The 23,632-nt window shown below is 43.8% G+C and overlaps 2 long non-coding RNA genes across 2 annotated transcripts; one reads left to right on the top strand and one right to left on the bottom strand.

Moving 5' to 3' along the window:
- Nucleotides 1–12,359: 12,359 nt before the first annotated feature.
- Nucleotides 12,360–13,146, top strand: LOC309714929. The gene is made up of 2 exons (XR_014279098.1): nt 12,360–12,751; nt 12,879–13,146. It is a non-coding gene; the product is annotated as an uncharacterized lncRNA (long non-coding RNA).
- A 7,519-nt stretch (nt 13,147–20,665) lies between these two features.
- On the bottom strand, nt 20,666–23,149 carry LOC309714930. Its single transcript, XR_014279099.1, has 2 exons — nt 22,651–23,149; nt 20,666–21,342 (listed from the first exon to the last, which is right to left on the bottom strand). It is a non-coding gene; the product is annotated as an uncharacterized lncRNA (long non-coding RNA).
- Between the last annotated feature and the right edge of the window lie 483 nt (nt 23,150–23,632).

Here is a 23,632-nt window from a genome sequence, read left to right as displayed (position 1 = left end):
AAGCATGTGTGTATTGTTTGTGTATTTATACACAGGCACTCATATATATATTCAAATAATTTAAAAAAAAAAAGTTCATTTACCTGTTATTACCACACACCAAATCCGGTCGTTGGTACTTGCTGGCTTGTGTAGCCACAAGATAACAAAGGCTCAACACTGCGCCCAGCATCCTGGAGCACTTCTGTTGTCTTTTGTACGTGTTTTGAGTTTTTATGTGCTTCGGAGTTTTTACGTGCTTCGGAGTTTGTACGTGTTTTTACGTGTTTTGGAGTTTGTACGTGTTTTTACGTGTTTTGGAGTTTGTACGTGTTTTGGAGTTTGTACGTGTTTTTACGTGTTTTGGAGTTTGTACATGCTTCAGAGTTCGTACGTGATTTGAAGTTTGTATGTGCTTTGTCTCTAGGGGCCACCGTAAATATACTTTTATTTATTCACTCCACATAAAATGTAATAAATAAATCATATAATACAAAAATCAACTATTCACATTTCAAGTTTTAACTATTTAAATTTTCAGCTTTTTCCTTTCACAAATTTAAAGTGAAAAGAACACAAAACACTGCAAACCACAACACAATTAAATATAAATTATAATATGAAAACTAAAAGAACATGCATATTCTCTGTCATATGGACCTGCATGAATAAACTTTCTCAATCCTTTATCATCTGCAACCGAAAATAGTTGTGGATGATTACTATACCTTTCTAATGTTGTTGTCCCTGCCTCTCTTTCTCTCTCTCTCTCTGGCTCTGTTCCTGTGCTACTGAGTGTAACTACCGCCCCTCCCCCCTCTGCCCAGCGTAAAGCACAAGGCTCGCGTGCAGAGTGAAGCGGAAAAAAAGTGCGAGAGAGAGGCTGAGAGAAAGAAAGAAAAAAAAAAACAAAAACCCACGTGACGGCTCGCGATAAGGAGCCGGCTCGCGTCGTTCACGTCAAAGAGCCGGCTCTAAGAGCCATTTCGTTCGCGAACGACCCATCACTAGTACCTCACCAGTGAAAAACAGTCCTTTAGACAAACTGTCGTCTGTTCCACTTTTTGTTCACTTTTTCTTGCTGAGTCTGAGAGAGCACATGCCTGTAAGTAGTTGCTATCTGTTTTGTAAGCTTTCCCGCGATAGTTTTGTGTAGCAGTTTAGAGGTTTGTGTGGAAAACTTTCTTTTGTGAGGAAAAACGGCCGCGATGCTAACACGTTAGCCCGTCTATGGGATTTCCCATGTAATGTTAGCATTAAGCTAATCGCTAAATGCGTGAGCCTGATAACCAGTGAAAGGGTTTGGATAAGTTTGTGTTTATGTGTTATATACATTGTAGTGCATGGCGTAATGTTTGATGTTGTAAAGAGAATGCAATTACAGCAGAAATGTAATATTTTATTTTTGTTTCTGTACCAGTTTTACAGTGCTTCAACAGTAAACATCTAAAACGTATCTGCTGACTCCTGGATGTTTATTGTGGACCTGTTAGCTATCTGCCAAGCTAGAAACCAGCTTTACACCCTAGTGAGGGCAGAATAGGGCTTGTAGTCTCTGTGCTGACTCCTTCTGAAGTCCACCACGTTCAGCTGGAGGTGGTTGTCCTGGCACCATGATGCCAGATTCTTCACTTCATCCATGTAGGCCGCCTCATCGTTGTTGGAGATGGCACCCAACACCACTGTGTCGTCAGCAAACTTCACAATGGTGTTGGAGCCATGGGTGGCCACACAGTCTGAAGTGTAGAGGGAGTAGAGCAGTGGCCAGAGGACACATCCCTGAGGTGCTCCTGTGTTGATGGTGATGCTGTTAGAGACACATCTACCCACCCTCACCACCTGAGTTCTGCCAGTGAGGAAGTCCAACACCCATGCACACAGACGGCTGTTAAGTCCCAGATCCCTGAGCTGTGTGAACAGTCTGCAGGGCACTATTGTGTTAAACGCTGAACTGTAATCAACAAACAGCATTCGCACATAGTTACCCTGTTTCTTGTCCACGTGGCTGAGAGTGGTGTGTAGGACGTGGGCGATGGCATCCTCTGTGGATCTGTTGGATCTGTAGGCGAACTGCAGCGGATCTGTGGTGTCTGGGATGGAGGAGGAGGAGATGATGTTCTTCAGCAGCCTCTCAAACACCTTCATTACTACCGAGGTCAGTGCAACTGGCCGGTAATCGTTCAGGGATGTGGGTTTGCTGTTCTTGGGCACAGGGATGATGGTGGATCTTTTGAAGCATGTGGGGACCACAGACTTCGCCAGGGACTCGTTGAAGATGTAAGTGAACACACCTGCTAGCTGGTCAGCACAGCAGACGGCCGGTGATGCCGTCAGGCCCCGCCGCTTTCCTTGTGTTCACTCTCCTCAATGCCGCTCGGACGTCATGCTCCACGATGCTGGTCACCGGTCTCTCGCTGATGACGTCACTGTCCTCGGTAGTCAGGCGGTAGATAGCATTAGTCCTTGTTTTGAAGCGAGCTCAGCACATCATGTAATTCGGACAAAGCCATACCTGTGTCCGCTTGGGGTGGGATGTAGACCACCGTGGCGATGACCGAGGTGAACTCACGGGGCAGATAGAAAGGGCGGCACTTAATGCTCAGGAACTCCAGGTGTGGCGAGCAGCCGCTGGAGAGAGTAGAAATGCTCCTGGCATCACACCACTTTCTGTTTACCATGAAACACACTCCTCCACCTTTGGTGAATGGGTTAAATGCAGAGAGTAATTTCCCTACAGGGGTTTAATAAAGTATACATTAGCTATTTCTTGTTTAAGTTTGCTAGCTGCGTCATCTTCTGTAGTTGTCTTGATTGTTGACAGCTGCTGACTTCTTCCCTCACTGCCTCAGTCTTCCTTTGTCCTTTCCCATGTTAGCTGTGTGTTTCCAAGCCATGTATTCCTGGGAAATTTTCTTTTCTCCTTGTGTATTCTTGTTAGAAAGCCCACTGTTTACATGTTGTTCACTTGGCTAAAGTGCTGTGGTTCGTTTATTGATAGTATTTCACTATAGAAATTGATGTGTCCTAGATCACTGAACTCATCATGTCAACCTGTGTTTTCTTGGTTTATTGCTGTGTGTGAATGCCAGAAGAAAACCACTTTGTGAATAAACACAGAGTGGAGCTGATCCAGAGAGTGAGCAACTTTGGGCCGATTCTGGATGAACTCCTGAAAGAAAAGTTATCCTGCAGGAACGTTATGACAGAATCAGAGCTCTGCAGATCTCTCAGGAAAAGATGAGGGAACTCTACAACAAAAGATGTCTTCTACGAAATCCTTCAGACACACGAGAGACAACTTGTTAATGACCTCTGCTGAAAGACTTTTGTGGTGAAATCCGTTTAGTGTTCTAAAGAAATGCTTACATTATGACTCTGTGGGTGTCTGATATAAACATAAGACAAATATGACTTTTTAAAAATGCTTAAATATGAAAGCTGACAGATTTATAATGCTGGTTATTATTTGTACCTGGTGACATCACACAGCTGAATAAATCAACCAAACTTGGAATCTGTCTTTGGATTTTAGCCTTTGTGACTCTGCATTAAATGTATACTTTACGTTTTGATTGTTATATTATGATGTTTATGGAAGATGAAATGCTAAAAAAGAGAAACAATTACTGTCAGTCAAACAGCAGGAGAAAAGTCCAGCATTTTGGAAAATCCTGCGCCCATCTCGGCGTTCCCCCGATTTTCCATCCATCATAATTACTCTGCCCAGTAGAAGCCACCCACAAAGAAATGTAGAGATTAGTTATATTAAGCAACATGTCTAGCATGCATACAAATGAATAGTTTTCTACATTTGTATTACTGCTCACAGAAAATAAATAATTCATGTAAACGTACTTATTCACAATTTATCAGTGGAAATGGATAAATCTCTTCATGTCACTGCTAGTAAAATAGGTCTCATGAGTACACTATTTCTATTAGTGATGGGTCGTTCGCGAACGAAATGGCTCTTAGAGCCGACTCTTTGACGTGAACGACGCGAGCCGGCTCCTTATCGCGAGCCGTCACGTGGGGTTTTATTTATTTATTTATTTTTTCCCCCTTTCTCTCAGCCTCTCTCTCGCACTTTTTGTCCGCTTCACTCTGCACGCGAGCCTTGTGCTTTACGCTGGGCAGAGGGGGGAGGGGCGGTAGTTACACTCAGTAGCACAGGAACTGAGCCAGAGAGAGAGAAAGAGAGGCAGGGACAACAACATTAGAAAGGTATAGTAATCATCCACAACTATTTTCAGTTGCAGATGATAAAGGATTGAGAAAGTTTATTCATGCAGGTCCATATGACAGAGAATATGCATGTTCTTTTAGTTTTCATATTATAATTTATATTTAATTGTGTTGTGGTTTGCAGTGTTTTGTGTTCTTTTCACTTTAAATTTGTGAAAGGAAAAAGCTGAAAATTTAAATAGTTAAAACTTGAAATGTGAATAGTTGATTTTTGTATTATATGATTTATTTATTACATTTTATGTGGAGTGAATAAATAAAAGTATATTTACGGTGGCCCCTAGAGACAAAGCACATACAAACTTCAAATCACGTACGAACTCTGAAGCATGTACAAACTCCAAAACACGTAAAAACACGTACAAACTCCGAAGCACGTAAAAACTCCGAAGCACGTAAAAACTCAAAACACGTACAAAAGACAACAGAAGTGCTCCAGGATGCTGGGCGCAGTGTTGAGCCTTTGTTATCTTGTGGCTACACAAGCCAGCAAGTACCAACGACCGGATTTGGTGTGTGGTAATAACAGGTAAATGAACTTTTTTTTTTTAAATTATTTGAAAAAAAAAAAAAAAATATATATAATATATATATATATATATATATATATATATATATATATATATATATATATATATATATATGAGTGCCTGTGTATAAATACACAAACAATACACACATGCTTTCAATTGTGTAATTTAAGTGATCTAGTAGCTCTGCTTTGGAAGTTCAGTTCATGCTAGAAATGTGTTTTGGAGTTTGTACGTGTTTTGTCTCTAGGGGCCACCGCATATATTTATATATAAACATATATAAATAAAACCACTTGTTTTTATGTTAGTAATTCCTTTTGTGCATAATTTTATATTATTGTTAATAATAAATTAATTAAAGCAACAAAACAACCTGAAGAGCCGGTTCGGAGCCGAAAGAGCCGGCTCTTTTTAGTGAGCCGAACCGAAAGAGCCGGATCTCTAAAAAGAGCCGGAAATCCCATCACTAATTTCTATGTGTAAATTAATACAATATTTTAATTTTAATAAAATGTGTTTCATTATGAAACCTAATAATACAATTAGTGAAGTCTTTTGTATTAAACTAGTTCCACATGTCAAGTTCCTCATAAAAATGGAGGCCAGACGATTTGATATACTATTTTATGGTATGATTAAATCTATTAAAAACAGTTTCTCACTGGAACAACACAACAGTACTAGTTGACCCACCACCGAACGTGCCATGACTGGCAAGCCTCTACAACTATATTCAGTTCAATTTTATTTGGCACAAAATGTGTCATCTCAAAGCACTTTACGTAATAAGGCCAAAATGATGTTGTGGAGAGAAACTCAGTGATTCCCTGTTGAGCAGGAACTTGGTGAAAGTGAGGAGGAAAGTTCTTATTTAGAAAGCAGAAACCTCTGACTGATCCAGACTCTGGGGGAGGATGCCTGTCTGCTACAAACGATTGGGGTGAGACGAGGGCAGAGAGAGAGAAAAGATGACACAAAAGGTGTGTGTGTGTGTGTGTGTGTGTGTGTGTGTGTGTGTGTGTGTGTGTGTGTGTGTGTGTGTAAGGCCACCAACCTGAGATCAGAAACATACTGCCTCAGAGCCAGAGACACCTGCAGAGAGGTAGGGGAGTGAAATATCACACTTTAAGCATAACATAGAGGGTGTCTGCGAGCTGCATCCACAGAAGAGCCTGACAGCTGAAGGCTCTGCCTCCCAATGCACTTGTGGAAACTTTAGGAACAACAAGTACACCTGTTCCAGTTCCAGTTTTAGAAAAAGAACAGGTGGACTCAGCACACAGACGGTGTCACGAGTTATAAAGATTGTACAGCGTTACTGTCAGGTGAGAATTTAGAGGGAAGGGAAAATGACTGATTACTCTCCAGGTAAGAGCCCCTATGCCTGCAGATGGGGAGTCTGCAGGCAGGAAAGGCTTTCAGGTAGGAGTCCTTTTCCCATTTTCTTTCCATGAGATCACTAAAAAGCGTCTGGTAAGCTATCACAGGTTAAGAAGTGTTTTTCTGGGAAGCAGTACAAAACTGCCTGACACAAACAGGAAGGAACTGGGGAAGAAAATATTTAAATTGCTGGATTTAAGCAACACATACAGAAAACACAAGAACCTCGTTATCACTTTTGGAGATTTATTTACCTGGATGATTGCGAATGCATCAAGACGTCACTGGATTAGGTTTGAGGAGGCATGAGGAGAACATGAACTCTCCGCACAGAAAGGCCTGAGGCAGGATTTGAACCCAGGACCTCCTTGCTGTGCCTTGGAACAGTGCTAACCACCAAGCTGCCGGTCAATAACCAAAGGGCGGACTGAAGCCCAGAGACAGCTGCTGCTCATGTGGCCCTCCAGCAGCATTCACCCTACACAGAGAGAGCCTGCAAGAGAGTGAGGGACTGGGGGAGTGAGAGAGAGGAGGAGAGAGAAAGACAGTGCCTGTCGGGGCCGTGACAAACACACAAGTTCAATTACAACATTTGGACATTTGATGAGCTGTGTCACTTTGTCTTGTTTGTGTGTTGATTTTATTTGAGCCTGAGTTCATATGACCTCATTATGTGGCTCAGAGCTTTATCATTTGACTTAAAAAATATTTTTCACAGCTTTAAAACTTGCCTGTGGCTTCTTGTTGTTTTCCTGCTCAGCTGCTGGTTACAGCTTAGCTGCAGGGAGGTTTCAGTGGTGCAACGCTGCATAGCTTCTTCTTTTTCCAGTCCTGGCCACAAATTGAATTACTTTCTGTTGTATGTTGTAGAGGAAATGCAAAGTGCTTAAATTACCAGCAATTTCCCACAGTGCTTTGTAATTTTCAACTTTTGCTTCAATCTCATTCACTCAGCCTCTTATTTGATGTATGGGGCAGAAACCCTCCACTGTAGCTTGCTGAATTAAATTAAGATTTCTCAGGATAGATGCCCGCTTTTTGCATCTACATTTTGATGACAAACGTGGGCAGCAGTGACCTTTAAACAAAAATTAAATACAGCACATTGCTTAATTTAAATAGAAATGCTTTTTGAAGAGCTCATGAGCAAAATACGCAGGTTTTCAAATGAAAAGAAGAAAGACTGAATAAACAAACAGCCAGCCACTGTACGCCTGAGCCAAACAAACTTGAAGAAATGAAGCTCAGAAGGCAGCACCGCTTAATTAACGTTGCCATATACGTTTAAGGTTACATGTGTGCTTTTTGGTGGTGGCTTGTCAAAAAAAAAACAAACAAAAAAAAAAAAAAACGAGGAATTAACTTGGTAAATCACCGTTGATGCTGAGCTGCGAGGCTGTTTTTCCAATCTGCACCTAATAACACAGGGCTGGACCAGCTCTGATTTGACTTTGCGTTTTATAATGGAAGCACTGAGGCTAATGCTGCTGTGCATTAGGCCAAGAGAATAAGTGACCAGCCTGAAAAGCTTTTGTGTTGCCACATTATTAATATGGTTTCATCAACACCTCCACTGACGCATTGAAGCTGGGGGGGCATTATCAGGGATAACGAAACGTGTTAATAAGAGTCTGCGGTATTGTGCTGCTGATAATTCTAATGTTCCCATTTCATTTGATGAGTTTCCTCAGAGAAAATGAATGTAATTTTAACATTTGTCCTGAAATGTCCTCAGATCTGAAAAAAAAAGGAAGAAAAAAAAAAAAGAAAAAAAAAAAGAGCTGCATAATCACCTTGAGAGTGCTGCTGACAATGACAAACGTAGTTATTTCATGATGTTTTGTCGTTGTAATGTACTAGGACAGAGGCTTGCTAAATTTGAACATGCTGAAGTACCGTTACTGTACTCTTGAAATCTGCGCTTGTGCTCTCAGGGTCTGCAGTCAATACTGCAAGTTAAAAACACATAATGAGGCAAAAACAATGATCCATTTCCCCATATGGCTCATTAAGGTTGAAATCCAAAGAGTTTCCACAGTTCTCCAGAAGCATAAGTAGCTGGAAACTGACATATGCATGTTTGACTCCAGTCGCGCACCAGACAGCTGTTTCTGGGAAACTACATGGAACTCAAGAGGCAAGTATTAATAAATATATCAGGCAGAGAGGGGAGTTAAAAGGTACTGGAAGTGCATTTCTATTAAGTCCTGTCAGCAGCACTTGAATTATCAGACTGTAAAGATGTTCAGTAGAGCAGCATGGGGGCCTGGTTTAAAGTGTCGTTATAGATTCATACATACTCTTTACAACCCTTAAAATCTGACTAATAGAGGCGCACAGGCTGTAATATGGGAAGATCGAGCACACTGTTTATTAAATGGCAACTTAAAAATGGAAAAATGTACTGGTAGCAAGACGCAGAGTGGCCAGAGACAACTCTTCACTCATATTAATTAAAATGTACCTCAAGCTACGGTTTAATGAAGTACCTTGTGAAATACAAGTAGCCTGTATAATGTGAAGTTGTGAAGTTTGACCATGAACAAGGCTTTCGCCCCAGCACCCAGAATCTTAGATCCTAAAAAAGCGCTGCAAACAATAAGCTCATTAAAACACAGTATGTTTTGCATGTTGTCGCTCAGCAGGAGCTATTTGAAAACAGAAAATAATAAACAGCAACCAGAGGAACCAAGGTTTAAGTTGTCATTAGGTCTGTACACCGTAACCACGCTCCAACATAAAAAACAAAAACAGGCCACTGACATTTTTCCCCTCCTCATCTTTTCTGACTGTTTTTCCCCCACTAGTGTTGCATTTGGCAAGGGTCAGAGTCACTAATGGTAACATGAGGGGATACATGGACCTCCTAGAGGCTGCACAGTAGTCCAACTCCTGCAGGATGGCCATGTCTAGAAAGTTTGGTGTCTCCTAGCACAGTCTCAGAAGCATGGAGACTGGCTGTTACACTCGGAGAGCTGGACAGGACTTTAGACAGCACTTACCAATTATCAGGGCCAGTATCTGCTGTTTTGTGCAAGGAGGAAGAGGATGAACACTGCCAGTGCCCTACAAAAAGACCTCCAATAGGCCACTGGTGTGAATGCCTCTGACCAAACAATCAGAAACAGATTTCATGAGGGTGGTGTGGAGGTTCAACATCGTCCAGTGGGCCCTGTGTTCACTGCCCAGCACCATAACGCATGGATGGGATTTGCTATGGAATACCAGCATTGGCTGGTCCACCACTGGTGCCCTGCGATGACTTGAGAAATCATATCCATGGGGGGAGGCATCTACAGGCTAAGCAACAACACCCTGACTGTCATTAGGGTGGTGCACGCTGGTGCAGTGGGTCTAGGGTTCTTGGTAAAGGATCTTGTATGACGAGAGTATGCAGGAAGTTTTTGGAGGATGCAGGAATTGATACCATTGACCTGTCCCTATGCTTGCCTAACCTGACCAGAGGTGCCAGGTTAGGCCAGTTTTAGTCTATCCTAGGGCTGCCACAAACGATTATTTTGATAGTCGACTAGTCACCGATTATTTTTGCGATTAGTCGACTAATCAGATCATGCATCCATTGAACGTACAACCTACAGCTTAATAATAATAATAATAATAATAATGGATACTTTATTGATCCCCATGGGGAAATTACTTGTTTTTCTCTGCATTTGACCCATTCACTCAGTGAAGCAGTGGGCAGCCCACTAAGCAGGCGCCCGGGGAGCAGTGTGTAGGGACGGTACCTTGCTCAGGGGTACCTCAGGGTAGCCGTTAAGTGGATTCGAACCGCCGACCTTCCGATCATGGGGCGACCACTTTACCTACTGAGCTATCCCTGCCCCTATTGCACCAGCATGCATCTGCTCTTATATAACTATTAGCTTACAGCTTTAAGTGTTTAAGGTATGTGCTAACTAAAAATAAAGACAAGATGATAGTTTACTAAATTTTAATGAAATTTGCAGATTGTTTCGGTTTAATAAACTCCTTGCTATCTAAAATATAACAGGACACCGGAGTATATTCTCGAGCATCTCACACTTCTGATAATCAGTTGTCTGCTTGACGTTTATTCAGCTGTGTAAAAACTATAACTTTAATCTCAGCCAAACAGATTTACTCAGGAACAAATAAAATACTAAAAAAAGCCAAACAATAACATTTTTAAGTTATCTAAGTGACTTATGTTTCACCTGAGTAGTGAAAGACGGCGGTGGGTTTGAAAACGATTTGCTGGGAGTCCGGTGTTCTCACGGGCTCTAGTGAGCCTTGCCCCCGGCTAGCTATCAAGCTAGTGGGTAACAGACGTCTCCGAAAACGTCGGAGCGCTTTTAAAAATATGTGGTGTCTTGATAAACTGAGCAGATATTTGAGGTTTACACAGTTACAGTCTCGCCTAAAAATATGTTAAACGTTTATTTTGTGACCCAGAAAGAATAATAAGAGTAATATTAAAACTAACTAGCTGCCGCCATTGTTGTAAACTGAGCTGGGCTGTGCTATGAATTCTGGGACACAGCTACTTCTTCGGGGTTTAACAGCAGCTGGCATCCTTGTACATTAGTGATGGGTCGTTCGCGAACGAAACGACGCGAGCCGGCTCCTTATCGCGAGCCGTCACGTGGGTTTTTTTTTTTTTTTCCCCCCTCTTTCTCTCACCCTCTCTCTCTCGCACTTTTTTTCCGCTTCACTCTGCACGCGAGCCTTGTGCTTTACGCTGGGCAGAGGGGGGGAGGGGCGGTAGTTACACTCAGTAGCACAGGAACAGAGCCAGAGAGAGAGAAAGAGAGGCAGGGACAACAACATTAGAAAGATATAGTAATCATCCACAACTATTTTCGGTTGCAGATGATAAAGGATTGAGAAAGTTTATTCATGCAGGTCCATATGACAGAGAATATGCATGTTCTTTTAGTTTTCATATTATAATTTATATTTAATTGTGTTGTGGTTTGCAGTGTTTTGTGTTCTTTTCACTTTAAATTTGTAAAAGGAAAAAGCTTAAAATTTAAATAGTTAAAAGTTGAAATGTGAATAGTTGATTTTTGTATTATATGATTTGTTTATTACATTTTATGTGGAGTGAATAAATAAAAGTATATTTACGGTGGCCCCTAGAGACAAAGCACATACAAACTTCAAATCACGTACGAACTCTGAAGCATGTACAAACTCAAAAACATGTACAAACTCCAAAGCACGTAAAAACACGTACAAACTCCGAAGCACGTAAAAACACGTACAAACTCCGAAGCACGTAAAAACTCAGAAGCACATAAAAACTCAGAAGCACATAAAAACTCAAAACACGTACAAAAGACAACAGAAGTGCTCCAGGATGCTGGGCACAGTGTTGAGCCTTTGTTATCTTGTGGCTACACAAGCCAGCAAGTACCAACGACTGGATTTGGTGTGTGGTAATAACAGGTAAATGAACTTTTTTTTAAAATTATTTGAATATATATGAGTGCCTGTGTATAAATACACAAACAATACACATATGCTTTCAATTGTGTAATTTAAGTGATCTAGTAGCTCTGCTTTGGAAGTTCAGTTCATGCTAGAAATGTGTTTTGGAGTTTGTACGTGTTTTGTCTCTAGGGGCCACCGCATATATCTATATATAAACATATATAAATAAAACCACTTTTTTTTTTTACGTTAGTAATTCCTTTTGTGCATAATTTTATATTATTGTTAATAATAAATGAAATAATAATAATAATAATAATAATAATAATAATGGATACTTTATTGATCCCCATGGGGAAATTACTTGTTTTTCTCTGCATTTGACCCATTCACTCAGTGAAGCAGTGGGCAGCCCACTAAGCAGGCGCCCGGGGAGCAGTGTGTAGGGACGGTACCTTGCTCAGGGGTACCTCAGGGTAGCCGTTAAGTGGATTCGAACCGCCGACCTTCCGATCATGGGGCGACCACTTTACCTACTGAGCTATCCCTGCCCCATAAATAAAATAAAGCAACAAAACAACCTGAAGAGCCGGTTCGGAGCCGAAAGAGCCGGCTCTTTTTAGTGAGCCGAACCGAAAGAGCCGGAAATCCCATCACTATTGTACATGCAGTGCTACCATCTTCTGTTTCAGTCCGTTATTACACTCTTAAATCCTACTATTTATTCCTGTGTCTTTTGTGATCTTACAAAGCTTCAAACGATGCGTCGACTATTAAATTAGTCGTCGACGATTTTGATAGTGAAGAAAATATAATCTGATCAAACATTATTCAGCTTTAAATATTGTTCAGCTTTAAAGTTACTGTGCAACTGTGTAATAAAAATGTGCTCACGACTTTGGCCTTGAGAGCGATAAGAAGCGATCGCCTCATCCTGCAGGTGCAAGATATCTGCAAGCGAAGAGACTAGAACACCCAAGGCCGATTTCCTTTTATGGAGTTGTTTTTTCTGCTAATGCAGCACTTTCCTCACAACCCCCTCCTGTAAGTTTTAGAGAATATATACCCATCCTCACAGCAAATATTAGGAATCTCTTGATGTGAGCTGTGTTGAGAGGTTGTCTCTGTCTCAATAAAAGTTCACTGATTCCCCATCTGCAGCAGGTGTCCGGTTGTCTTCATTCTCCGCCAGCCTGGTTAAGTCAATTCCTCCTTAACATCTAAAAGAACCTATTTAATGAAGGAAGACGGGTTCACTTTGTGTTTAATATTATTCTATTGCTGTTGTTTTTTTTTATATCCTTCAATTGGCGTCACGAACAGGATCCGCTCCAGGTCAACTGGAACGGATGGGAGGATTTCGGCCGTGGTCTGAGTGAACGGAGTTTGGACAAAAGCTGTGTGCACACAAAAACAAGGTAAGCAGACCTTTTATTTCTGCTATATTGAACATTATAAAAATACTTAGTGTCCAAACTCCTAGTAATTCATAACCAAAATTGTCTGGCTTACTTAAGGCTTGTTGAGAATCAGACAAGTGAATAAGAAATAAGTGAATAAGAGATAAGTGAATAAGAAATAAGTGAATAAGTGAATAAAGATAAGAGTGAACTGAGGTCTGACCACGGTTGCAGCCGACGGGTTGCTCTCCGGTGTCGGATACATACCTCAGTGCAGGTCTGGGACCTTGAAAGGGTTTATTAGTAACGCCTTTCTAAACAAATTAAAAGGTTAAAGGCCTTGAGAATATTTTTTAGTAATATTCTCTAAACTACAGAAGGGTTAGGAAGGCCCAGAGGACTTTATTAGAAAAGATCCTCTAAAACTTAAAAAGGAGAAGTACTGGTTGGAGTCCAAAGGAGGGGTCCCTTTGATCAATAGGAGAAAACGGATCTCTTCTTAAAACCCCGATGATTTTAGTGTTTTGAATGTTTTGATGTTCTGTTTGATATTGGACACACATAAATACACGCTGAATGCTTGCTGTGGAACACTGGGCAGGACAGTTTGGTTCTCCGTTGTTCACAGATTACACAATTAAAGGAACTAGGTTCCTCTTTTGGTTAAAATAATACACCACACATAGAATTTTTTTTTTTACACATTTATTACATACATAAGGAGGGTAATGAGTGACTGCAGGTAATGTATGAAGTGTGAATGAGACGTGTGAACAAGGTGACAACCAACTAGCACCCCTATCAGGAAGCTCTAGGCAAGGCTACCCGCCAGACCCCGGTTTGGTAGAAGCTTGGTAACACCTGAAGGGATATTTCAGTGCTGACTCACCTTTAAAGCAGCGCCCCAGCTGTTAGTGCCTAACAGAGGCAGAAACCCAGCTGGCCCAAATTCTCCTTTAAAATCAATAAAAGAACACTCCTCCATTGACAGTAAAATGGATGGAGAATTAGATCGAGAAACTAATGATGATGGTTGGGGTCCCGGTGTTATTCTTAGCACATTGGGAGAACAATTAACATGTGTTGAGACAGTCATCAACTCCACACACCAGCCTAAAGAAGCAAAAAAGCAGAAAGAGTCATTGAGGAAAACAGCTGAAAGGTTAATGAAAGAAAAGGGAAAGGACGAGGGGAGTAGTGGTAACTGGGGAATAATTTGGCAGAATAAGGCTATGCAGGCAAAAGAGAAAGAGGAAGAAGCCAACTCAGCAGCAGCAGGTGCAGGTGTGATGAGCGGGGTGAGACACAGAAAGGAAGCAGATAAGCACGCAGGCCGCAAAGCTAAATTTAATCACTGGGTGTGTTTATGGGAAACTGCAAAACCACACATGAAGAAAAATAGGTCTCAGCCACCTCCCTATTCTGCCTCAACTCCTCCCTCAGCAGGCATATATCCGGTACTTAATATCTCTGGTGGAATAATGACTATTGGAGAAGAACCGCCCGTAGCTCCAACTCCCATAGATACCAAGCATTTTTGCCCAGGAAGCTCCTCTCTGTCGGCGACATCCTCAGCTAGTAGTAGAGCCCCCTCTTCTATGTCCCATTGTTTTGGAACCGGATCTGAGGGCCTAACTGACCCATTTGCGAGCGCACCATTTGCGGTTCGAATGAACAGACAGGAACCCACTGAACAACAATTAACTGATCTAGAAGCAGCATTACGCAGCTGCTTAAATGAACATAGGTCAGTGGTCCAGGTGAATAATCGTGTTGCGTCAGCCCCTCTTTCCCGGTCCAACCCCTTTGCCAGCACTCCTGTCGCTGTTAAAGGAGATCTGACTGCTACTGCAAAAACTGAGCCTGGCACTTCACCAAATGTCACAGTTACCATGTCTTTGGTGGGCCGTCAGGATCCGGAAACACAGATGAGTTTAGCCCACGCTTTTGCTGACACTGCTACCCCACCAGGCGGGGAAGAAACTGAGGATACTGATGATGAACTCAGTGACCTTAACAATACACGCCCCTCTACCCCTCCCAGTTTAGGATATCAGACTAGATCTAAGGGCCCTGTGCCTCAGCCTCCAGGCATATTTCCCCTGGTCCAGACTAAAGCGCAACGTAGACCAGTGTATCAACCTTATTCATTCGGAGATGTCCAGGCCCTAGTGGACAAACTCCCTGACATAACGGAGGGAGGGAATGCCTGGTTGGCTGGTTTGGATAAATACACAGCTGGACAGGACCTCGCACTGGGAGATTTTAGAGCTATTATAACTAGGTGCACATCCCGATCTCAGGCAGCGGACCTGGAACAAAATGCGGGTACTACCATGCATGAGAACGAGGTGCCACTAATGCAGGCCTTGAGGTTTATTGGACCGGCCCTGCGTAAACAATTCCCACCCAAAAATCAAGGCACCTTACAGAAATTTAAATGGGAGGGAAAGCAAAATCCCACCCAGTATCTAAATCAGGCTGTTGAAGACTGGGTGAACCATACAGGTCATCACCCCAGTAGGACTTGTTCACAGAGCATGTGGTTTAGAAGGGCGGTGCTGAGGGGCATTCCGGAGTCAGTAAGCCAGAAAATGGAGGATAATCCTGATTTGCAGGACTGTGACTTTGCAATCTGGAAGAAACATTTGATTTTTAATCTTAACAAAGTGCAGATTAAGTCTGATGATAAAGCGGAGAGCGTCGAAGATTTACAGTTGCAACTGTTGAAGGTTCAGCTGCAGAAAGCTAAAAACGACCTGGGTGGAAAAGGTGACAAGCCTAAAAAGCAGCTTGTGGCCGCTGCGGCTCCCGCTCCTGGTCCAGTTGCCCCTGATTTGTATCCGAACCAATGGCCAACTGATCCACAGCCCCCCCAGTATGGTGCTTATCACTCCCCGGCCCCTTATGGGCAGAGAGGTTCCCCATTTGGAGGAAACAGAGGTGGTTTCAGGGGAAGGGGTCAGATGGGAGGTGGTAGGGGAGGCCAGATGTATGTTTGTTTCCGGTGTGGACAACCTGGACACTGGGCTAAAGCGTGCCCTTTGAACCCGGCTGCTGGAAGAGGCAGGGGAGCCCGTGGTGGGCCCTATCAGCATCCTGGCCACAGAGGTGGACCTCGTGGTGCTTTAGTTGAAGTGCCCCCGGCCCCACAGATGCCTGTGATGGGGTGGGAGTACTACGAGGGTGGTCCCCAGCTATAGGACACCCCACAGACTGCCCAGGACAGTGAAGGGACAACGGCGGACCCTATGCTGTCCATAACTGTAGATAGAAGAAGAAGCAGCTTTTTAGTGGACACTGGAGCTACGTACTCCACCATTAAGGATGTTGCTCGTGAAAGACTTACTGACAGAGTGATTACAGTGGTGGGCATATCTGGGGAACCTAAAACTCTGCCTTACACCGTGCCCCTCCCCACAACGGTTGGAGATCAGACCTTGTTACACACCTATGTTTGTTCAAAACAGGCGCCTGTGAATTTACTGGGAAGAGACTTGTTGATTAAATTAGGAGCCACAATACTCTGCTCTTCACAAGGCCTAACTGTGACTCTCCCTACTGGGGTTGTACTTCCCTGCTCTGAGGGCCCAGAGGGAGGTGGTCAGTTTCTGCTGCAACCCTCCTCCTGTTTGGCGGACTCTGCTGACATCTACTGGGCATTATTGGAAGTTGAAACACCTGCTGAACCAGGAGTTTGGACTGCTTTTCAGCAATGGCGGCCGTGGCTCTCACTCCTACATCCTTATGTCCCTCCCCCTGACCCACCTCATGTTACACTGTTTTATGACAGGCATGACACCACCTGGTACCAGCACATGTTCCAAGAGCAGTGTGAGGGGCGGGCTTGGTCTCTGAACATGTCGTGCATTTTTGCGGCACCGGAGGGAGTGGCAGCAGCGGTTACTTTTACAACAGATCAATTACAGTGGTACATGATGTCTGATGAGGCAGCTCCCCATGTGTCACTGGCCTTACATCCTGGACACCAGGCTAAGGAGCTGGGTGGAATGGTTAAACGTTCCCTTGCGGCCACTGACTGGACACCTACAAAACTCCCACAGGTTTTGTTTTCTCCATCTACCAAGACATACCAAATTTTAAATGATTGCTTTAATTCCTCAACACTGCAACATGGAGTGGTCAGCGGGTCACATGGAAGAGAACACACAGACCACTGTGATGCTGCGCCTTTACTCGACTCTCTTCCAGATTGTTTGTGGTCCCTTGGACCCACAGATGTAGGTTTAGTTGATGTGGAGCCAGTCTCTTTTCAACTGTCATCTGCTACCCCTTTGTGGCAGCCTCAGTACCCACACAGACCGGAGGCTGAGGCTGGGATTGCAGAAACAATTTCTGGTTTGGTCACTGCCGGTGTCTTGGAGCCCTCCTGCTCTAAGTGGAACACGCCCATCCTACCCGTTGAGAAAAAAGGCACGGGGAAGTTCAGAATGGCACATGATTTGAGAAGGATTAATGCCTTACTTGGCACTCCTACTTTGCCTGTGCCTAATCCTTATGTTGCCTTGACCAACCTCCCACCATCTCATGCCTGGTTCACCTGCATTGACTTGGCTAATGCCTTTTTCTGCCTCCCACTTCGTGAGTCACTGCGTGACATTTTCTCATTTACATTTAGAGGCCGACAATGGCGTTACACTCGCTTACCACAGGGATTTGCCCTCTCCCCAGGACTGTTTAATCAGTGTTTGAAAGAACTTTTACAAACCAGCCCACTACCATCTGACTGTATGTTAATACAATATGTGGATGACCTTTTGCTGTCTGCCCCCACGGCTGACATCTGTTTGGAGGCCACCAGAGTGGTACTTCACCACCTGGCCAACACAGGTTTTAAAGTGAGCAAAAACAAACTACAGATTGCAAGAAAACAGGTTTCTTTTCTAGGCCGCATGGTCTCACAGTCCGGTATTTCCTTGTCCCCAGAACACAGGAACTCCATTTTGCACCATCCAAAACCTCTAACTGTAAAAGACATGTTGTCATTTTTGGGCCTGACTGGTTACAGCAGGACCTATGTCCCAGACTATGTTGGCCTTACTTCCCCTTTGCGCGTTTTGGTAAATGAACAAGGCATGAGAAACCTCTCTGCTCCCCTCTCATGGACTACAGAAACAGAACAGGCGTTTATAAAGTTAAAACAACAGCTTTCTGTCGCCTCTGACCTTGCTGTGCCAGATTATGCTTTGCCTTTTCATCTTGATGTTTCTGGAACCGGAACCCATATCAATGGTATCCTGTTCCAGAAAAAAGGGGGAGAGAGAAAAGTGTTGACATATGTAAGCGTAATGCTTGACAACACTGAAAAACGCCACCCACCGTGCACACAACACGTTTCTGGACTTGCAAAAATCATTCAGAAAACAGCACACATAGTGATGAACCACCCACTAAAAATTTTGACATCACACAGTGTGGTGGCCTACGTCTCCTCACAGGCCTTCACACTCACTTCACTCAGGCAGAGACGCCTCAGTACCATTTTGGAAGCACCACACATCACCTACTCACATGAAGGCATAAACATGGCTGATCACATGGGATCAGGGGAACCACATATGTGTGAAGAGGTTGTGCAGGTACAGGAGAAAATCAGGCCAGATTTGCAGGCAGAACCTCTAATGGATGCAGAAAAAGATTGGTTCACAGATGGATGTTGTTTTAGAACTGAAAGTGGAATGTTGAAGGCTGCATGGGCAATAGTGGAACAGACAGACATGAGATGGAAAACAGTGAAAGCAGAGCAGTTGACAGGACAACAGTCTGCACAGAGAGCTGAACTGAGAGCGGTGATTGAAGCCTTAAGGATGGGAAAGGGACAGAAAGTGAATATATACAGTGATTCAGCTTATGCTGTGGGAGCAGTGCATGTGGAGCTCAAGCAGTGGCTAAGAGCTGGTTTTTTGACAGCCAGCGGAAAGCCTATTAAACATGAGATAGAAATGAGGGAATTAGCGGAAGCACTGTTGTTACCTGTTAAGGTGGCAGTGGTAAAATGCAAAGGACACAGTGCCGGATTGGACTTAGTGGCATTAGGTAACAAACAGGCCGACTTAGTAGCTAAGCAGACAGCTGGTTACTTACCCTCCCTGATTATGGTAATGGACCCAGAAGCCACACCCCCTCCAGAAAGACCACCCATACAACTAGGCCTAGCCACAATCAGAGAGTTACAGGACAAAGCCAGCCCCCAGGAAAAATCATTATGGGTAACAAGAGGGGCCACAAACACAGATGTTTGGCGTGGCCCAGATGGAAGGCCCATTCTACCGCCAGGGGTCAGACAGACAGCAATGGAAGAGGCACATGGAGTGGGGCATGTGGGACCTGCACAAATGATGAGGAACTTAGCCGCCTGGTGGCACCCTTATCTAAAAGACATGACAAAATACATGGTTAAAACCTGTAAGGAGTGCAACCAATTTGGAATCAAGCCCGCCTTCAAGCCAATAGCAGGGTACTTCCCCATCCCACTTTGCCCAGGGAAAGAAATAATCATTGATTACACAGACATGGTGGACAGAGTAGGTAGTTACAGGTACCTGCTGGTGGCTGTGGATGCATTTTCAGGTTGGCCAGAAGCCTGGCCGACAGCAAGTGAAAACAGTAGAACTGTGGTGAAGTGTCTGATTAATCATTATATACCACAGCATGGGTTTCCCGAGGTCATAAGGTCGGACAATGGTTCACATTTCAGGAACCACGATCTGCAGAGGGTTGAAGCCGCATTAGGTTTGAAACATAAGTTTGGCTCAGTTTACCACCCCCAATCCCAGGGGAAAGTGGAAAGGATGAATCAAACTCTAAAAACTAAATTGGCTAAAATCTGTGCACAGACCAAATTAGATTGGGTTAAGGCATTGCCTCTTGCATTAATGTCCATAAGATGCTCAGTAAATCAAACCTCTGGTTACACTCCATTTGAGTTGGAGCATGGCAGGCCTTTTCCTGGCCCCTCCTCTCGCCTGTTAATGTCGGATGAAGCTGATTCAGACCTCGATCCGAGGACATATTATAACATGCTCCGCAGTTTTGTTGCCCAGTATTCCTCACAGGTCGCTGAAAGAAACCAGCAAGAGCTGAAAGAGGCGGCTACACCTGGAATGGACTACGTCCTCCTGAAAGTCACAAAGAGAAAGTGGGCTGAGCCTCGCTGGACAGGCCCTTACCGCATAACAGAGCGGACCTCCCACGCTGTCAGGCTCGAAGGGAAAGGTGACACCTGGTTTCATTACACACAGTGCGCTGCTGCCACCGAACCAGGAAGAACCTTGAGAGAGGTGCAGAAGGACCTGTCAGAAGGAGCTGCAACAGCATCACCAACCACTTGAGGGAGCCAAAGCTCAACCTACAAGCCGGCTGGTTACAAAAGGGGGTGTTCTTCATACTGAACTAAACATTTTTATTTTTCTATTTTTAACATCTTTTATGACTTTGCTTTTATATTGGCTTGAGTTTTTAAGATTTACATTTTACATTGCAATAGTTTTAACTGCTGAAAGCTCATTTAAAGTTGTGTCACTGATACTTTTTGTTGCTCTTTAACTCCTAGAACACGCCCTTGGCGAGGTGGGGGGAACTGGACCACCTTTCTCTGCCCCATCATCCTCTATTAGAAGACATCCAAGCTAAGTAAACATGTCTTGGCCCTTTCCCCCTGAAATGACAGGCAGGCAAAGATGTTGCGTCTTTGTTTGCTTCCTGGCCCTGGGTCTCATTCCCATTGGCATAATCCTGATCTGTGAAGGGCCCCCGACACTTCTGACACCTTCAAGTTCAAAAGCTTCGCCCCCTTCTGACAGTCCCAATCTGACAAATGTAGCCCCTAGGGTCTTGCCCACCACTTCCTCTCCAGTTTTGCCCACGCCCGATCCATTTAGAAAGAAACGACACACGGTTACCTCCTGCACCCCAAGTACGACTAGAATGATTACTCTCTGTGTCCCCAACAATAAAAGTTGGGTAGTCGAAATAGATTTCGCTAGCTTCCCAGTCACTCCCGTCACCAAAGACCAAGGGGGGGATCTTTTTAACCTTGCAGTACATCTCTCCTCCTCAGTGTGGTATATAACCCTGGGAGGTTGGCATCAGTGGAAGTGGTCCAGTTTAGTGTCAGAAACGGACCTCGATTGGTCCAAGCACTCTAGGGGTCAGGCTTTGCACTGGAGAAACCAAAATATGCTCAGAATAGCAAAAAAACCGGATCTTTCAGGCTTAATTTTTACCCTAAAGGATCTGGCCTTGACCTCCTGTCAACAATTTATACTTGCCCCTTGGACTGATCGCACCGCCCTGTATTGGCAAATGGAAATATGCCCTAGCGTTGGTGCAGCTCCAAGCTCTGTAGTTAAAGATGATAACCCCACCTTTAATGGCCCTCCGGTGACATATACAAACGGGGGGAGAAACGGCCGAATACGCATTGTAGACACAAATAAAATGTCTAAAGATGACCTCTTCCAAATTCTAACCGGTATTTCTGGAGCAACAAACAACTGGTTACTACTAGCTGAGCAAGCTGCTGACAAGACGGCTTCCGACTGCATAGTCTGTATGGGAGCCCGCCCCACTTTAAGAGTCGTACCGGCGCCAGTCAATAGTGCATGCCTCCTGCATCTTATGAACAATACAAAACGAGGTCATTGCTCATATCTGGAAAACCACTTTCCTAAAACTCAACGCTCGGTCTCTAATAAACCCCCTTTCTTTTCTTCAGATGTAGCTGTGAACAATTTCACTTGTATTAACCTGACTGGCAATGCAGTAAAACTAGGTAGCTTGAACTCTTCTTGGTGCACTGAGATGACGGTTATGAAACCGAACTTCCGACCTACGGCTAGGGCTGATTTGTGGTGGTGGTGTGGCAATAACAAGTTATATGATGGTTTCCCTCGGGATGCGTCAGGTCTTTGCGCTCTCATAACTCTTATTTTACCTGTTTCAGTCACTCCAGTAGATCTCTCTATAGAAGTACACGAAGTTGGCCTCCCATCCTCCTCTGAACGCCGCTCTAAACGTTCTCTAATCCCAGGTTCAGCTCATAATCCAACCTATATTGATGCTGTAGGTATACCCCGTGGGGTCCCCGATGAATATAAACTGCGAGACCAGGTTAAAGCAGGATGGGCCTCGATACTTTGGATGGTTGAAATAAATGCGAATGTAGACAGAATTAACTACATTCACTTTAATGTGCAACTGTTGGCTAATTACACTCGAGATGGTTTTGAAGCTGTGCATGCACAGTTATCTGCCACTTCCCTAATGGCTTTCCAAAACAGGGTCGCAACGGATTTTCTCCTCGCAGAAAGAGGCGGAGTCTGCAGCCTTTTTGGTCAGGAGTGCTGTACCTATATCCCCAATAACACAGCTCCTGATGGTTCCCTCACTAAAGCTATTACTGGTCTCACAGCTCTTACTGTTAAAATGAAGGAACACTCGGGCGTTGATACTGCCATGTGGGACTCTTGGCTTAACATGTTTGGCAAATATAAGGCCCTTGTAGCTTCCGTCCTAGTTTCCATCTCAGTTTTTGTTGCTGTCCTAGTCACCTGCGGTTGCTGTTGTATTCCATGCATTCGATCCCTCTTCCAGAGACTGATTGTTACAGCTCTCACTCCTGAGGATAAGGATCTCGCCCGGCAGATGCCTTTATTAGCTGGTCAACTTCCCACCTCCTCGCCAACGGATGATGAAAACTCTGATCGTGAGGGTGACGAACATTATCGTCTTTCTCTTGTTTAAATGCTTCTAGAATGGTTGTTTCTCTGTGGTGTGTTGTATTAGGCTTGTTATTAATTGTTTCCCTCACCCACTTCCTCTTGAAGGATATATCTGGTTGAACTGTGTCTGGTCGGGTTGTGAGGGTTCAGCGATGTTCTCAGGGTCTCCGGACTTAAGCCTGAGCGAATGTGTACTCCCACCACTGGATATAAATTGTTTTATTCCACACCCCTTCCTCACTTTTTAACATATTCACTTTTGAATGTCCTTAGCAGTTACCGTTCTGTGTTTATTTTACGATTGATTTATTCTTTCACATTTTCACGTTTATATCTCTCATTATTATAGTATACTCTGCACTCTCCACATTTTTATCATTACTTATGCTTTTTGGTTGCTAGGTTACAGGAACTGTTAATTTTGTGTCACTACCCTGGTTGCACTGACTCGTTGTATTCTTGGTTGCAGGACAGCTGTTACTGCTTTCGTCGGGAACCGAGACTGCTTGCAGCCGACCCCTGGGCAGGGTGGTGCCTGGACTCTTTTCTCCTCATCTGCAATGACAGATAAAGACAAATGATAAGACCCGAGGAGTTTTTCGAGCCAGGCTTCGACACGTCTCTGTGTTCCTTTGAATGTTACTTATTTTTGTGTGTTGACCCATTTAAGATGGGTCAAAAGGGGGATTTGAAGAAAATATAATCTGATCAAACATTATTCAGCTTTAAATATTGTTCAGCTTTAAAGTTACTGTGCAACTGTGTAATAAAAATGTGCTCACGACTTTGGCCTTGAGAGCGATAAGAAGCGATCGCCTCATCCTGCAGGTGCAAGATATCTGCAAGCGAAGAGACTAGAACACCCAAGGCCGATTTCCTTTTATGGAGTTGTTTTTTCTGCTAATGCAGCACTTTCCTCACAACCCCCTCCTGT

Source organism: Aulonocara stuartgranti, assembly GCF_965226115.1.
Source record: "Aulonocara stuartgranti genome assembly, chromosome: 9".
Lineage (NCBI taxonomy): Eukaryota > Metazoa > Chordata > Actinopteri > Cichliformes > Cichlidae > Aulonocara > Aulonocara stuartgranti.
This window is presented reverse-complemented; position numbering and strand designations above follow the sequence as displayed.